Source organism: Leucoraja erinacea, chromosome 2 (assembly GCF_028641065.1).
Source record: "Leucoraja erinacea ecotype New England chromosome 2, Leri_hhj_1, whole genome shotgun sequence".
In the NCBI taxonomy this organism is placed as follows: Eukaryota; Metazoa; Chordata; class Chondrichthyes; order Rajiformes; family Rajidae; genus Leucoraja; species Leucoraja erinaceus.
In genome coordinates, this window is record NC_073378.1 from 85,275,683 (window position 1) to 85,293,487 (window position 17,805).

The 17,805-nt window shown below is 51.3% G+C and overlaps 1 protein-coding gene across 3 annotated transcripts in view; it reads right to left on the bottom strand.

Annotated features, from left to right (window-relative positions):
* cpvl (carboxypeptidase vitellogenic like) overlaps positions 1–17,334 on the bottom strand; it is a 90,689-nt gene extending 73,355 nt beyond the window's left edge. The window contains exons 1-2 of one of the 3 annotated variants that reach the window (XM_055660027.1): positions 16,434–16,654; positions 12,784–12,911 (exon numbers count right to left, since the gene is read on the bottom strand). The gene's annotated coding sequence lies outside the window, so the exon portion shown is untranslated. Of the gene's footprint in view, positions 1–12,783; positions 12,912–16,433; positions 16,655–17,168 lie in introns of those variants that run through there. The other 2 variants (XM_055660018.1, XM_055660009.1) reach the window with 2 other exon arrangements.
* Between the last annotated feature and the right edge of the window lie 471 nt (positions 17,335–17,805).

The following is a 17,805-nucleotide window of genomic DNA, read 5'->3' on the forward strand; positions in this document are numbered from 1 at the left end:
GTTATTGTCCCTGAATCTGGCAGCAGAGTCATGTGTGAGCAATGTGAACAACAGCGGGCTGAGCACACAGCCTTGAGGGGAGCCAGATGTCAGCGTGATCGAGCCTGAAGTGTTCTTGCCAACACGGACTGACTGCGGTCTCTCTGTCAGAAAGTCCAAGATCCAGTGACACAGGGTGGTGTTGAGGCCCAGCAGGGTTAGTTTCTCCACAAGTCTCTGTGGGATGATGGTATTAAAAGCCGAGCTGAAGTCAATGTACAGGATTCTGGCGTAGGTGTTTTTGTTTTCCAGATGAGTGGGCACTGTATGCAGCGTGGTAGGGATGGCATCTTCTGTAGAACGGTTGGGGCGATAGGCAAACTGGAGGGGGTCTAACCACGAGGGGAGGCTGGCAGTAATGTGAGGTTTCACCAGGCGTTCAAAGTACTTCATTATTATGGGGGTCAGGGCCACAGGGCGGTAGTCATTTAGGCAGGTAACAACTGGTTTATTTGCTATTGGGATTATTGTGGAAGTTTTGAGGCATGTGGGGACAATGGCTTGACTAAGGGAGATGTTGAAGATGTCTGTTAGCACATCTGCTAACTCATCAGCACATTCCTTGAGCACACATCGTGGAATGTTGTCGGGTCCGACTGCTTTCCACGGGTTGACCTTAGACAGGATTTTCCGTGTGTCCATTGAGTCTTTGGTCAGGACTGTCTGGTCGGTTTGTAAGCAGGGGCTGGCTCTCCCCTTGGGTGTGGTGTTTGCTGCATCAAAACGTCTAAAGAAGTAGTTCCGTTCATCTGGGAGAGAAGTGTCCGTGTCGGTTACCTGCTGCCTTGCCTTGTACCCAGTCAGTGTTTGGATTCCCTTCCACATCCTCCTGGTGTCTCCTGTGTCACAGAGGTGTCCCTGGATTTTCCCTGCGTAGGCACGTTTCGCTGCCCTGATTCCAGACCCCGGTGTGTTTTCTACACCGGAGGATTCTCAGGCGACGACTGAACAAGGCGAGGGCTACCAACTACCATTGATCAGTTGTCCCAGCACTCCGCCCATGGCTGTGCCAGATGCGTCGACCGTGAGAGCTGTTGGTACGTTGGCCATGGAAGTACCAGCATCGTTGCTGTTGCCAGCGCCTCCTTGGTGTTGTCGAACACGGTCGTGATTGTGTCATCCCAAATGAGCTTTCGGCTTGTTGGTCAGGTCCTTGAACAGCCGTTGCATGACCCTGGCGGCTGCTGGCACGAAGCGGTGTAGATGTTGACCATGCCGACAAACTCTTGGAGTCCCTTCACAGTAGAGGGTTTGGCAAACTTGCGAATGGCCTCGACCTTGGTCGGCAGCGGGTCCGTTCCGTGCTGGTTGTTGTGGCGGCAGAGGACGTTGGTGGAAGTGAGGCCAAACTGACACTTGGCAAGGTTCATGACCAGGCCACGCTCGTTGAGTCTCTGGCAGAGCTGCCGAAAGTGTGTACGGTGTTCCTGGCGAGAGTGGCTGGCGATGAGGGTGTCGTTGAGGTAGATAAACACGTAATCCAGCCCGCGGCCCACCGTGTCCATGAGCCGTTGGAAAGCTTGGGCAGCGTTCTTAAGGCCAAAAGGCATGCGCAGGAACTCAAAGAACCTGAACGGGGTGATGATGACCGTCTTGGGGATGTCATCTGGGTGGACCGGAATCTGATGGTAGACACGTACCAGGTCGATCTTGGAAAATACCTTGTCACCGACCATGTTTGCTGTGAAGTTCTGAATGTGACAGACAGGGTACCGGCCGGCTGTTGTGAGCTTGTTGAGATGGCAGTAGACCCCACAGGGTCTCCAGCCTCCAGACACTTTGAGGGCCATGTGAAGCGATGATGCCCATGGGTTTGTCTGAGCGGCGCACTATGCCCATTTCCACCATCTTGCGGAACTCGTCTTTGGCTAGTTGGAGCTTGTTGGGGGGGGGGCAGCCGGCGTACACATGCAGGGAGTGCGGTTCAGTGGTGGGGGATATGGTGTTTCACCCCATGCTTGGGGCTGCCGATGTGAACTGGGGAATTATGCGGTCAGGGAAATCAGCCAAGATCCTGGCATACTCATTGTCGGAGAAGGTCACCGAGCCTAGGCGGGGCAGTCAATTCGGCGTGGCGCAAGGCGATCGACTCAAATGTCTCAGAATTAACGTGACGTTGTAGTGCGTGGGTCTCAGAATGAGGCAAGTAGTCCGCAGTTTGAGAAGCACTATACTTTATTTCCTCCCGGTTCAGGGGAAGACGAAACCAGGGGAAGATGGCACCCAAACCCTGCCTTTTATACACTCCGGCTAAGGACCGCCTCCGGACTGCACCACTCCTGTGCCGAGGGGTTCGGCAGTATAATGGGACGACCCTTAGGAGCCGCCACAGGACCCCCCCCCAGAACCAGAGGCACAAAACGCACCGGCGGGCGCACGACCCGGCCGGCCCGCGTGCGGAAGTCAGCAGATCCCGGGGCTTGCGGGGGCGTAGGTGGAGGGACAGGTCGAGGGGCCGGCGGGAGGACAGGTGGAGTGACAGGTGGAGGGAGCCGTGAAGGGGGGCGCCCTCGGGGCCGAGGTTGAGCAACCAGCACCGGCTGGTCAATGTCCAGGTGCGCCGGCTTCAAACGGTCAATCGACACGGCCTCCGGCCGGCCCCCCATGTCCAGGACAAAAGTCGACTGCCCGTGTTCCAGCACCCGGAACGGGCCCTCGTACGGCCTCTGAAGTGGCGTCCGGTGGGCATCACGGCGCAGGAAGACGTATGGGCAGTCCCTGAGGGCCATTGGCACGTGTGGTCGAAATGTCCCATGGCGGGACGTCGGGACGGGTGCGAGCCTGCCAACTCGCTCGCGAAGGCGTTGAAGGGCGGAGGAGGGCGTTTCCTGATGCTCCGGCGCCGACGGCACGAACTCCCCGGGCACTGTGAGTGTTGACCCGTACACCAGCTCCGCCGATGATGAGGCCAAGTCCTCTTTGGGAGCGGTCCGGATGCCCAGCATGACCCACGGCAACTCGTCCATCCAGTCCGGGCCGGTGAGCCGTGCCTTCAATGCCGCCTTCAGCTGCCGGTGGAACCTCTCCACCAGACCGTTAGCCTGCGGGTGGTAAGCCGTGGTGTGGTGCAGCTGCACCCCCAGCAAGCGAGCCATGGCTGACCACAGCTCGGAGGTGAACTGTGGCCCCCGGTCGGAGGAGATGTGCGCCGGCACCCCGAAGCGAGCAATCCAGTGCGCGGACAACGCACGAGCACACGTAGCCGATGAGGTGTCAGCCAACGGAATGGCCTCCGGCCACCGCGTGAAGCGGTCCACCATGGTCAAAAGGTGGGTGATGCCCCGGGACGGTGGAAGGGGCCCCACAATGTCCACGTGGAGATGGTCGAACCGCCGGTGAGGTAGACCGAACTCCTGGAGAGGTGCGCGGACATGGCACTGGATCTTTGCTGTCTGGCACGGGATGCAGGTGCGAGCCCAATGGGCAACTTGCTTGCGCAGACCGTGCCACATGAAGCGAGCTGCCACCAGTGCCGTTGTCGCCCGGATTGATGGGTGAGCCAGTCCGTGGATGACCTCGAACACTCTCCGGCGCCAGGTGGCAGGGACAATGGGGCGCGGCTGACCGGACGACACATCGCACAGGATTGTCATACCCCCAGGACCGAGAGGGACATCCTCAAGACGGAGTCCGGAGATGGCAGTCCGGTAGGTGGGCACCTCGTCGTCCGTGAGCTGTGCCGCCGCCAGAGCAGAATAGTCCAATCCGGGCGCCACCTCGAACACGGCATTTATAGCAGGGCGGGACAATGCGTCGGCCACCCGGTTCTCTTTCCCCTTGACATAGCGGATGGCTGTGGTGTACTCGGAGATGTAAGCCAACTGCCGCTGCTGACGTGCGGACCAGGGGTCGGAAACCTTCTGCAGGGCGAAAGTGAGCGGCTTATGGTCGGTGTAGGCGGTGAACGGGCGGCCCTCCAGGAAGTAACGAAAATGGCGCACAGCCAGGTACAGAGCCAGGAGCTCACGATCGAACGCACTGTACTTGGTCTGCGCGCGGTTGAGGTGCCGACTGAAGAAGGCCAGAGGCCGCCAAACTCCGCCCGTCAGCTGCTCCAGCACAGCACCAACTGCCGACTCCGAAGCATCCACAGTGAGAGCAGTCGGGGCATCTTCCCGCGGGTGCACCAGCAGCACGGCCCGAGCAAGGGCCTCCTTCGCGCCGTCGAAAGCTGCCTCCGCCTCGTGGGTCCACTCAACGCTCTTCTGCTGCCCACCCGCCAGAAGTTGATACAGGGGCCGCATGATGTGGGCCGCGGATGGCACGAAACGATGGTAGAATGCCACCATGCCGACAAATTCCTGCAGGCCGCGCACCGTGCGTGGGCGGGGAAACCGACGGACTGCGTCAACCCTGTCAGGTAGGGGAACTGCGCCTAGCGCAGTCACGCGGTGGCTGAGAAAGTCAATTTCGTTGACCCCAAAACGGCACTTGTCCAGGTTGATGGCCAAACCATGCTCGCTGAGCCGCTGACAGAGCTGTCGAAGGTGAGCGCAGTGTTCCTGCTGCGAGCGGCTGGCCACCAGGATGTCGTCCAGGTACACGAACACGAATTCGAGGTCCCGACAAACCCCGTCCATGAGGCGCTGAAAGGCCTGTGCAGCGTTCTTGAGGCCGAACGGCATCCGAGTAAACTCGTAAAGCCCGAATGGCGTGATGATAGCCGTCTTGGGTACGTCATCCGGGTGAACCGGGATCTGATTATAACCCCGCACCAGATCCACTTTAGAAAAAAATGTGGCCCCAGCCAAATGGGCCGTGAAGTCCTGGATGTGGGGTACGGGGTATCGATCCGCTGTTGTTGCAGCGTTCAGCCGTCGGTAATCCCCACAAGGTCGCCAGCCCCCGCTTGACTTAGGGACCATGTGGAGTGGGGACGCCCAAGGGCTGCTCGAAGGGCGGACGATCCCCAAGGCCTCCATCGTGCGGAATTCCCGCCGTGCCAGACGCAGTTTATCTGGTGGCAGTCGTCGTGCTCGTGCATGGAGGGGTGGGCCGGTAGTCGGGATATAATGTACAACTCCGTGGCTGGGGGTTGCTGAATGAAACTGCGGAGTGAGAATGTCCGGGAACGCAGCCAAGATTCGTGCGTATCGGGAGTCCACGGACGCCAGTGGCCGCCCCACCGATTGACCCAAGTGCAATGTGATCGGCTCCATTGTAGTGGCGTTGACCAAACGCTGACGCCCGAAGTCCACCATGAGGGAATGCGTCCGGAGAAAATCGGCCCCGAGCAATGGTTGGGAGACGTCGGCAACGGTAAAGTTCCATGAAAAATGGCAGGAGCCGAGCACGATGGGAACCATGCGCAGTCCATATGTGCGGATGGGGCTGCCGTTCGCCGCGGTGAGGACGGGCCCCCGCTTACCGGAACGAATGTCGGCCAGCGAAGGGGGCAGGACGCTGAGCTCCGCACCTGTATCCACGAGGAAGCGAGTCCCGGAGCGCCGATCCCAAGCGAAAAGGCGGTGAATTTGGCCGGCCACCGCGGGGACTATTGGCAGCCGGCCCAGGCGTTTCCCGGGAACGTGCATGGCTGGCGGCATTGTCGTGCTGCAGCACCCCAGCGCTGATGGAAATAGCACCAGCTCCTTGTGTTCGTGCTATTTTGAGCTTGCCTGCCCCTGCTGGTGGTGCCTGCAGCTTGCTGGCGCTGGACTGCAGGTGCAGTACCCCTCACTGCCGCTGGGGGTAATCGAACGGGCCGTCGGGCTGGAGCTGTCACTCCTTCCACAGCTCCCCCGCCCCACCGGAGGAAATCGGGAGCTGCTGGGCTGACGTCATCGGTGTGCCTGCCGACGGCCAGCGCGTTGACGTCACCGGCGTGCCTGCCGACGGCCAGCGCGTTGACGTCATCCCGGCACGTCGACCTCAGCGCGACCTCGTCTCTGCTGACGCCCAGCGCGCTGACGTCATCAGGGCGCGCCATCCACATGGCGTCGGCGCGCCTCCCGAGGGCCTGAAGATCAGCAAACGAGGCGTCGGTGAGTTGCAATCGAATGTAGGCCGGCAGCAGATGCAGGTAAGTATATTCAAACAACATGCATGGCGTGTGCCCGTCTAATAACGCCACCATTTCCTTTAGGAGGGTAGATGGCCGCCGGTCGCCCAGGCCCCCCATATGCAGGATCCTACCTGCCCGCTCCATCCTACTTAGTCCATAAATTTGGAGCAGGAGCTGTTTCAGGCCGAGGTATTTGTCATTGTCCGGGGGGGCTGCGAGGAAGTCCGATACTTCTTCCACCGCATCCTGGTCGAGGGCTCCCACCAGGTAATAGAAGCGGGTGGCATCGACCGTGATGCCCCGCAGGTTGAACTGGGCCTCCGCCTGCTGGAACCAGATGAGCGGCCGTGTGGTCCAGAAGCTGGGCAGTTTTACGGAGACCGCGTCCAGAGACAGGGTCGGGCTGGCGTGTGAGGAGGTAGGGCTTTGTTCTGTCTCCATCATGATGCCAATGGAGCGTCGGGGGTCACCAATGTAGTGCGTGGGTCTCAGAATGAGGCAAGTAGTCCGCAGTTTGAGAAGCACTATACTTTATTTCCTCCCGGTTCAGGGGAAGACAAAACCAGGGGAAGATGGCACCCAAACCCTGCCTTTTATACCCTCCGGCTAAGGACCGCCTCCGGACTGCACCACTCCTGTGCCGAGGGGTTCGGCAGTATAATGGGACGACCCTTAGGAACCGCCACAACGTTGTATTTTCAAGTCAATTAGCAGGGAGTGCGCCTGGAGGAAGTCAGCGCCCAGCAGTGGTTGTGAGACGTCGGCGATGGTAAAGGTCCACTTGAAGCGATAGGAGTTGAAGTTGAATGGGATCGTGCGGACCCCGTAGTTTCCGATGTTGCTGCTGTTGGCGGTCAGGGGAGACCTCTTCTTTCCGGAACGAGTGTTGGTGCCTGAGGGGGGGCAAAACACTAGCCTCCGCTCCATGTCAACGAGAAATATCACCCAGAATGACGATCCCAGGTGTAGAGGGGGCAATGTTTTTGGTCGGCTGCAGTTGCCACCACCGACAGCCGGCTGAAACGTTTCCCGGATGCGTGCATGGTGGTAGTAGCACTACTTGTCCTTGCTGGCGCTGTTCGTGGCTGATGTTACTGCCGCGACCTTATGATCTACCGAGGCACAGCCACCACCCGACTGATGGTGGCTCCACCCTGCTGATGTGCCTGCCACAGCACATCCGCACAGGCTGCCACTCATCGGTAGTCAGTGAAATCGTCACCCGCGAGGAGCAGGCGGATGTCCTCGGGCAACTGCTCGAGGAAGACATTTTCGAAAAGGAGGCAGGTCTTGTGTCCATCCTTCAGGGCAAGCATTTCGTACATGAGCACGGACAGTTTGCGGTCGACTAGGCCATCCATGTGCAGGAATTTTGCCGCCCTGTCGCTGCGGCTGAGACCGAATGTGTCCTTGAAGAGCGTCTTGATCCCTTTGTACTTGTTGTCAGCTGGTGGTTGGCGAAGGTAATCTATGAGGCGCTTGGCGGTTTCCTGGTCCAGCGCACTGACCACGTGGTAGTACTTGGTGATGTCGGCATTTATCCAAGCGATGTGGAATTGGGCTTCAGCTTGTTCAAATCACACTTGGGGCTGCGATGTCCAAAAGGTGGGCAGTTTGAGTGAAACTGCATTCTGCCGATCTGGATTATCTCCTCCAGGCATGATGAAATTCAAAAGGGGCCTTTTGGATCGTCGGTGTCACACTGAAGAGGTGCACGTGTTGCATAAACACTCAGTTTAATATTTAAACAACACAGCTCAACTATTAATACAGAAGGGCAAGGCATGTTAACATGTTGACTATGAAGTGAAGATTAACCCCGTCGTCCGCTGCACCCCACCTTTGTTCACCCAGGTCGGCGTTGATTGATCGGCCCAGATCACGCCAGGTCCACGCGAGTGCTCGAGCTCGACGAATGAGGGTTCAAGACCAAGTGGCTAGGTCCGCCACTTCTTCAAAGGACACTGATGACCTGTAATGTATTCATGCATATTCATGTTTCATGCTAATGAGTTGGTGTTGTATACAAGTAGGGAATGTTGGTTAATAAATCTCTCTTGTGATCCAGCCAGCCTGCGTGCAAGTTGTTATTCATTCTACTGTCCGGAATATAACAAAATTAGTGACGAGGATGGGATAGAGTTTGTGAACTCATCTTTTAAATACAGTGCAGGACTGTTTTGCAACACGCAGTATTGTTTAACAGTTTAAACAGTAAACACAGAGTCCACAGGCTACATTGGAAACCTTGGCACTTTTGACAAGAGCAGAGAGCCATTTAACTCTTATATGGAGAGAGCAAACATGTTTTTCACGGCGAACAATATATTGGAGATTAATGGGGAAGGAGAGATAGTGGCTGAAACACATAAGGCCGTTTACAGTCACAAGGCAATGCCTATGGCCAAACCAAGAGGCGCTAAACCAAAACCAAGGTATGGCGGGGAGGCGAGTTCAGCCAGTTGTTATCGTTGCAACGGTAATCACTCATCCCAATTTTCAGTTCAAAATGGCCATAACAAAAGTGCTATAACTGCCAGAAAAAAGGTCATATCGCCTCAGCATGTCGGGCCAAGCTTAAAAAAGGGAAACCAACAATCTGTGGGAATCAAGCGACAACACCAGAGAGGAGTTCACAACGTGGCGGTGAACCCAGATATAAATGAACTTGGGTTGTACACCATTTATGCAACCAACATCGATAAGCCTACAACCAGCCAAGGCAAGGACTTTCAAACTAAACTATTGATTAATGAACAGTTAATCGATATGTGTATTGACACAGCAACAGATTGTTCGATCATGAGCAAAGACCTTTACAAAACAAAGTTCCCACAGACACCATTGTTTGAGAGTAAGGTCAAGCTGAGAACCTACTCGGGCGAATTTTGGAGACATACGGACAAATGAACTGTAAAGTTCAGCATAATGGTCAGTCAGTAACACTGCCCATCATTAGCCAGCTACAGAAATAAACCAACCCTCCTTGGAAAGGATTGGCTGAGTAGAATAGAATTAGTCTGGAAGAACATTTTCAGCATCGATTTATCCAAATCACGTCTTGAAAACGTCATAAACAAACATGCAAACATTTCTGCTGACAGTTACACGGGAATAACAGGGTGCTCTGCACACATTCAACTTAAGCAAGATGTGAAACCTGTGTATGGTCGACCAAGACCTGTATCATATGCACTAAAGCAACAAGTGGAGGTAAAACTCGACAGATGAAAGCGTAATGGAGTACACGTGAAGACAGACCAGAGTAACTGGGCAACGCCAATTGTGGCCGTACCCAAGGCTGACAAAACTGTTCGACTATGTGGCGATTACAAAGTCACAATTAACCAAGCCGTTGATGACGAACAATATCCGTTACCAACCTCGCAAGATCTGTACGCAGAACTTAGCGGAGCAAGAGTCTTCACTAAACTGGATATGTCTCACGCTTATGCCCAACTCAATGTCGATAAGGAAAGTCAGCAGTACATGACTATCAACACACATAAGGGTTTGTATTCTTATACAAAGCTGCCCTATGGTGTGAAATCCTCCCCGAAAATGTTTCAGTCTGCCATGGACCAAATATTACAAGACATTCCACACTGTGTGTGCAACCAGGATGACCTACTGATATTCACAGAAGGCATGTCAGTACATCTGGAAATCCTCGAGCAAGTTCTCACACGACTGAACTGCCACAATGTCAAACTGCGTCAAAGTAAATGTGCATTTGCACAGTCAGAGGTGGTCTACCTTGGACTCAAAGTAGACGCCAACAGACTTCGTCCTGTGAAGGCGAAAGTTGAAGCAATAGCAAATGCTCCAAAACCCAACAATGTGTCAGAGCTACGATCATTCCTTGGGATGGTGCAGTTCTATGCACGATGCCTTCCAGATTTAGCAACTGTGCTAAAGCCACTTTTCATCTGCTACAAAAAGATGTGAAATGGACGTGGGGAAAGGAACAGCAACGTGCATTTGACATCTGCAAGGAAAACTTGACAACAGGTTTTGCAGGGTAGTTCAAAGTTCAACATGAAACATCGTTTGGCTAGTTTCTTGCTGAAGTACAGAATCGCACCACACCCAATAGGCTACTCACCTGCAGAAGTGTTGATGAAGACAAGGCTAAGAATACGCCCAAGTCTAGTTCAACCCAATTTAGCTATGAGAGTTGAACAAAAACAATTGTCAGAAACGCCATTTTGACTCCCACAAAAAGGAGAGGTACTTCAAGCCAGATGAGCAGGTTTGTGTTCTCAGTCCTCCCAACAAGTCCAGTCGAGACAAATTGGATGTTGGGAAAATAGTGGAAGTGTGTGGAACAAAAAGATACTTAGTTGAAGTTGGAGATAGGATCAAAAGTGTTCATGTTGATCAAATGATTCCAACCAAAGATGAACCAAAAACTGAGCATGAAGTCCTAATTCTTTATCTGAAAGTGAGTTGGAAGAGCCAACTGTGATTGAAACACAAAGTTCAGTCAGTACAAAGAAACAGATTCCTCTGGTCAAAGTCAGAGTACTAAAACAGAGCCAAACAAGCCTACATTTGAGTCAACACCTAAACCCATTACACCTGTTACTGTTAGACGATCAGGCAGGATCCATAAACCAGTAGTCAGATTAGGTTTTTAAATTAAGTAACTCACTGTCTAGGTAGAATGAAAAGGTGTAAATATGTAAAATAAATATTGCATTATCATTTAAGATTTAATGAACACTGGTTTAAATCAAGTATCACAACAAGAAAACTGTAACTGTACTTAGATTTAATACTTTAAAAAGGGAGAGCAGTGTAATGTATTCATGCATATTCATGTATATGCTAATGAGTTGGTGTTGTATACAAGTTGGGAATGTTGGGTAATAAATCTCTCTTGTGATCCACCCAGCCAGCGTGTAAGTTGTTATTCATTCTGCTGTCTGGAATATAACAATGTGGAATCATGCTAAATCAATTTCTACGTTGTAGGCTTGAATGGAAACTGAAGTACAGTAAAAGTATTTTTGTTTCATACTTCCTAACAACATGCAAACCCATTTGGCCCATCAAGTCTTTGGCTGCTCACAGAGAAGTCCAATCAATGTAATTCCTCCACTTACTTCACTGCAAGCCTTTTCTCTCATACATGCCATTAACACCCTGATTTTTCCAACAGCCACAGAGGTAATTTATAACAACCAAGTATCCTAACAACCATGCACACCTATGGGATAGGAAGAGAGGAAATTGAGAAACACAGGGGTGCACTTACAAATTCCGTACAGATAGCATGGTAATCTGAATCAAACTGGGACACTGTAGCTATGAGGCACAAAGTAGAGGAGAGTCGAAGATGTCACATTTTTGTATTAAACTAAGAAAGGTCCATTTGCTAAAAACCACGACAAATCTGACAATCTGGGCAGCAGCAACTTCCACCAACGTTCTATTTTTACTAGGACCATGCTCCAACTTATTTGTCTCAATACAAAACATTACATCTGAATTGACTGTAGTTTTATTCTGCACTACAAATTCCTGTTATCTGCAGATGGAAATGGCATGCTGCCCTCTACAGGGCATTTAAAACCTGTGTGAAGAGAGCAGGTAACAGCAGTGTCCTTTTGACCAATACAGTATCCTCTTCAGGGCAATAAAGAAAACGTTGCAAGAAGAAAGACGAGTTGGCATGATAAATACAATGTGAATTGGATATCAAAACAAAACAAAATGATTGGATTAAGAGTAAGGCAGTTAGATGCTGTTTTTTTTACAGAAGACAGGAACAGCTAACCTTGGATGCCAACTTCATGGTGTCTGGGAGCAGCACATTGCAAAACACACCCTAGCTTTTTGAAACAAATCAGAAACTGATGGAGGAGAAAATAAAAACAGGCCCTTTGGCCCATCATCCATGCTGATCAAGGTGCCCATCTAAACTAGTCCCAGGGAAAAAGTTGCCCCTCTGCTTCATATTAAATCTTTCTCCTCTTACTTTAAATACATGCAATCTAATTCTTCATTCCCCAACCATGATTAAACGACTGTGTGCATTCACAATATCTATTCCCCTCATGATTTTATAAACGTCTGGAAGATCACCCCACAGTCTCCTCCAACAAATAGAATCCTAGATAAACACAAAGCGCTGGAGTACTCAGCAGGTCAGGCAGCATCTCTGAAGAAAAAGGATGGATGACATTTCGGATTGGGACCCTCCCTGCCCAATCATTCCCTCTTACTCAATCCCTTGAGTCTTGTTAAAGATCCTTGTACTGTATATTTTCGCTGCACTCTTTCCAGCTTAAAAGCCTTTCCTGCAGCTGGGTGGTCAAAACTGAACACAACACTCCATGGGCAACCTCACCAACAATGATTGAGATTTAGACTGATCTATCTTCAACAACACCACCACCTTCACGGCATGGGGTCCCATACCCCAGGGGAGACCAAAATCTGTACCACTGACAAAACAAGTGCTTCACATTACCCAATTCCTGGACAGGCTGACACAGAACAGCAAACTATTGTAATGAAAATTTGGACTTCAAATGTACAAAAGTAAAGTGTAAAATAATTGAATCCATCAACATGCATTGTGAAATGCATTGCACAATGTGTTGCAACCTTGGTTCTGTGCATTTTTATTTTCAACTCCACGAGACAAATTCTCCTCACAGGAAACTGTACCAAAAGTAGAGTTCTGATTGCACACATACAGTTGAGACCAAGATAAGCAATTGCAGATCCACCTTGGCTCAGAATGAGACTTGGGGTTAGTTCTCACAATGTATCACAGTTCATCCGAGCAAAAGATGCTAAGCAGCTGAAATGCCTCTTTTATGTGTGGTAAACACATGCAGACAACCCCAATGTCACTCTGCAAAGGAAAAGGGAACTGTGTGAAAAGTCAATGTAAATGATATTAATGAAAAAAAAACAGAACAGCAAAGCAATTCTCTAATTCAAGGTCTGTTACCAACAAACAAACCAAGGTCTAACGTAGTTGGCAAATTCTTGAAAACGTCATGAAAAGATAAACATTCATATTCACGGTAAACTGCATTTTGTGCAACGTAATTTCAATTCAAAATATTTACCGATCCTATTAGAGTCATGTCCTACAGCACGGAAACAAGCCCTTGATCACAACTTGCTCATGCAGACCACAATGCCCCTTCCACGCTAGTCTCACCTGCCCACATTTGGCCCACACTGTTCTAAATCTTGAAATAAAGAACTAAAGTGTTGAAGTAACTTAGCAAGTCAGGCAGCATTATTAAAGTTGTATAAAACAATGGTTAGACCAGAGGTACACAAAAATGCTGGAGAAACTCAGCGGGTGCAGCAGCATCTGTGGAGCGAAGGAAATGGGTGACATTTCGGCCCAAACACCTTCTTCAGACTGATGGGGGGTGGGGGGGGGAAGAAGGAAGGAAAAAGGGAGGAGGAGGAGCTCGAGGGCGGGGGGGATTGGAGGAGACAGCTCGAGGGTTAAGGAAGGGGAGGAGACAGCAAGGGCTAGCAAAATTGGGAGAATTCAATGTTCATGCCATCTGGACGCAAGCTACCCAGGCGGAATATGAGGTGCTGTTCCTCCAATTTCCAGTGTTGCTCACTCTGGCAATGGAGGAGACCCAGGACAGAGAGGTCGGATTGGGAATGCGAGGGGTAGTTGAAGTACTGAGCCACTGGGAGTTCAGGTAGGTTATTGCGGACTGAGCGGAGGTGTTCGGTGAAACGATCACCCAACCTCCGCTTAGTCTCCCCGATGTAGATCAGCTGACATCTAGAGCAGTGGATGCAGTAGATGAGGTTGGAGGAGATACAGGTGAACCTTTGTCGCACCTGGAACGACTGCTTGGGTCCTTGAATGGAGTCGGGGGGGGGGAGGTGAAGGGACAGGTGTGGCATTTCTGGCGGTTGCAACGGAAAGTGCCCGGGGAGGGGGTGGTACGGGAGGGAAGGGAAGAATTGACAAGGGAGTTGCGGAGGGAGCGGTCTTTGCGGAAGGCAGACATGGGGGGAGATGGGAAGATGTGGCGGGTGGTGGGGTCACGTTGGAGGTGACGGAAATGGCGGAGGATTATTTGTTGTATTTGCCGGCTGGTGGGGTGAAAGGAGAGGACTAGGGGGTCTCTGCCCTTGTTGCGAGTGCAGGGATAGGGAGAGAGAGCAGTGTTGCGGGGTATGGATGAGACCCTGGTGCGAGCCTCATCTATGGTGGCGGAGGGGAATCCCCGTTCCCTGAAGAGTGAGGACATTTCCGATGCCCTGGTGTGGGACGTCTCATCCTGGGAACAGATGCGGCGTAGGCGGAGGAATTGGGAGCTGGGGACGGAGTCTTTATAGGGGGCAGGGTGGGAAGACGTGTAGCCCAGATAGCCATGTGAGTCAGTGGGTTTGTAGTGTATGTCGGTCAGAAGTCTGTCCCCTGCGATGGAGATGGTGTGGTTAAGGAATGGTAGGGAAGTGTCGGAAATGGTCCAGGTGTATTGGAGTGCCGGATGGAAGTTGGTGGTGAAGTGGATGAAGTCAATCATCCACTTCACCAGGAAAAACCGGAGGGCTTTGAGGCCATCCTGGTGGGGGACGGAGGTGTAGAGTGACTGGACATCCATGGTGAAGATGAGGGGGTGAGGGCCTAGAGAGTGGAATGCGCAGAGGCGGCAGAGAGTGTCTGAGGTGTCTAGAACATAGGTGGGAAGGAATTTGACCAAGGGGGATAGTATGGAGTCAAGGTGTGTGGAGATGAGTTCGGTGGGGCAAGGACAAGCAAGGACAATGGGTCTGCCGGGAGAGCCGTGTTTGTGGATTTTTGGGAGAAGGTAAAAACGGGCCGTGCGGGGCTGGGGAACGATGTGGTTGGAAGCTTGGTCGGGCAGGGCGTGGGAATTGATGAAGTCGGTGATGGTGCTGGATATGGTGGCCTGGTGCTCATCAGTGGGGTCATGGTCCAGGGGTAAGTAGGAGGAGGTGTCCGAGAGTTGGCGCGTGGCCTCAGCTTTGTAGAGATCGACGCGCCAGACTACCACGGCACCTCCCTTGTCGGCTGGTTTGATAACCCAATCTGGGTTTTTGCGGAGTGATTCAATGGCAGTGCATTCAGGGGGGGAGGGGGGGAGAGATTGGAGTGAGACAGGGGAGTTGAGAAGTTGAGGAGGTTGACGTCGCGGTGGCAGTTCTGGATAAAGAGTTCCAGAGCCGGGATTTTACGAGGGGGGTGTGCGTTGGAGTTGGAGTTGGGTGCGGAGGTTGGGTGATCGTTTCGCCGAACACCTCCGCACAGTCCGCAATAACCTACCTGAACTCCCGGTGGCTCAGCACCCTGAACTCCCCCTCCCATTCCCAATCCGACCTCTCTGTCCTGGGTCTCCTCCATTGCCAGAGTGAGCTACACCGGAAATTGGAGGAACAGCACCTCATATTCCGCCTGGGTAGCTTGCGTCCGGATGGCATGAACATTGAATTCTCCCAACTTTGCTAGCCCTTGCTGTCTCCTCCCCTTCCTTAACCCTCGAGCTGTCTCCTTCCATCCCCCCACCCTCGGGCTCCTCCTCCTCCTCCCTTCCTTCTCCCACCCCCCCAGTCTGAAGAAGGGTTTTGGCCTGAAACGTCACCTATTTCCTTCGCTCCATAGATGCTGCTGCACCCGCTGAGTTTCTCCAGCATTTTTGTGTACCTTCGATCTTCCAGCATCTCCAGTTCCTTCTTGTTTCTTCCCAGAGGCAATTCGGACTGTAAACGCCTTTCTCACCAGGGACTAACTGTACAGAACGTTTTTCCTTCTATTATTTATTATGTAAAATAATATGTGTGTGTTATGATTGTGTTTATAATTTGTTTGGTTGTTTTGTTGTTCCGCGAGCATTGCCACTTTCATTTCACTGCACATCTCGTATGTGTATGTGACAAATAAACTTGACTTGACTCGACTTGACTTGACTTGAACAAAATGGTTAGACCAGAATTGGGTACAGCTCTGGTTGCCAAAATACAGAAAGAATAGGGAAGTAAAAGCCTCTTACAGCCTGTTTGATTTGTTTAAATATATTATCCTGCAAACCACATCTCTTTAAAACACACATTGGTTCGATTTATGACACTGAGAAATACAAGTAGTGAAACAAGGAACAGATTCTGGAAACTTACAAATTTACAACCCGATAGCATGACCATTGAATTTTCCAACTTTAAGTGATTACCTCTCTTTTCTTTTAAAGCGAATTCTCCAATTTTAAGCGATTACCCTCTCTCTTTCCTTTGCCCCCAAACCAGAGTACACGCAATGCTCCCACCCCATTATTGCCCCATCCCCTTGGCTTTACATTGAATTCCTATTCGCTCCATATCTTCAACCCTTTTATCACTTCTCCACTCATCTGCAAACGACCCTCCATACCTGCGTTCTCAGCGTTTTTCCCCAGCTCCTGTATCAGTCTGAAGAAGGCTGTCAATGTGAAACGTCGCCGATCTATCCTTCCACAAATGCTGCCCGAGTTACTCCAGCACTTTGCGTTTTGCTAAATATACACGTTGCTCGCCCAAGTATCACGTGTTTAGTCATGTGCAATAATCACATGATTGAGCTTCTCACGGTTCCGAGCAGTTGCCAATTTGACGAGACTGCGACAAAGTTACCAGGACTGTAGCAGACAGGAAAATAAGTACAGTACCTTAACATAGACGTATAAATAGATTTATTGCATGTGTGGTAATAAAAATTTTGTAGTAAGATGCTAACTGATTATGTTTGACTGCTAGAGATATGTGCGTGTAATGTTAAAGCGTTACAGATAGCGTTGAAGTCGGTTCTTTCCCGCATTCCTCCACTCCACTGACTGGAATGCATCTGCTCCCACTGTACTTGCCCTATTCCCCAGGGCGCTGCCTCAGGGTGGACTGTATCCGTTGGCCACGACTCAATGAGGTAAAATGTCAGCCAAAGGCTGGACAGGAACATCGTGGGGCAACGTCAATGAGGGAAGTCTCTGGGCGGTGGGTCCGCCGACAAGGGCAGTGTTTGGGGACTAACGCCGGGAACAGGACGGAGGGAGCGGCTGGGGGTATAACCCCGGCTCGCTGCCTCGTTAAACCCCGCGACCCCGACCCTCCCTCGGCCCGGCACCAAACTCACCTGCTTCAACGAGGAGAGCAGTCAGGAGACTCTTTCCCCCGAGGCAGTGGCTTGTCCCCAAGGGGAGAGAGACGATGGGGAAGTGAAAGCCGGCGTGTGCGATCCGCTCCTTAGTTCATCCGCCAGCAGGGGTCACCTTATCTTGCTCCTCGTTCACTCACTGAAAATACAATTTATCCCAGTCCCAAATTGGAATATCAGACACACCGGGGAAACGCAGTGCTGCATTCAGGGAGCCGTCCTCTCCCCTACTCCATGTAGCAATGTTACAACATTTTGAGATTTTAAAAAATCAAGTCTGCAATTTATCCCATCAGATAAAGCATAAAAAGAAGTTTAATTTGACACCTAATTCACTCTCATATCTTCAGTATTAAAAAATGTTATGACCATTTTCATACTGGGAAATTAGCATCTTGTTCCCTATTGATTTTCCATTGACTTAACACAAAAGCTGTGATCGAGGACAGTGAAAGTGGCCATAACTTTATTAAAAATCAAGAGAACTGAAATACATTTTCAGTTATTATAGATTGAACCATTCTGAAACAAATATTAAACAATCTTACTTGGATGACCTGAAATTAAAGCATATAATTAATTAGTTACCCAATTGTAGCTAATTCCAAAATTCAAT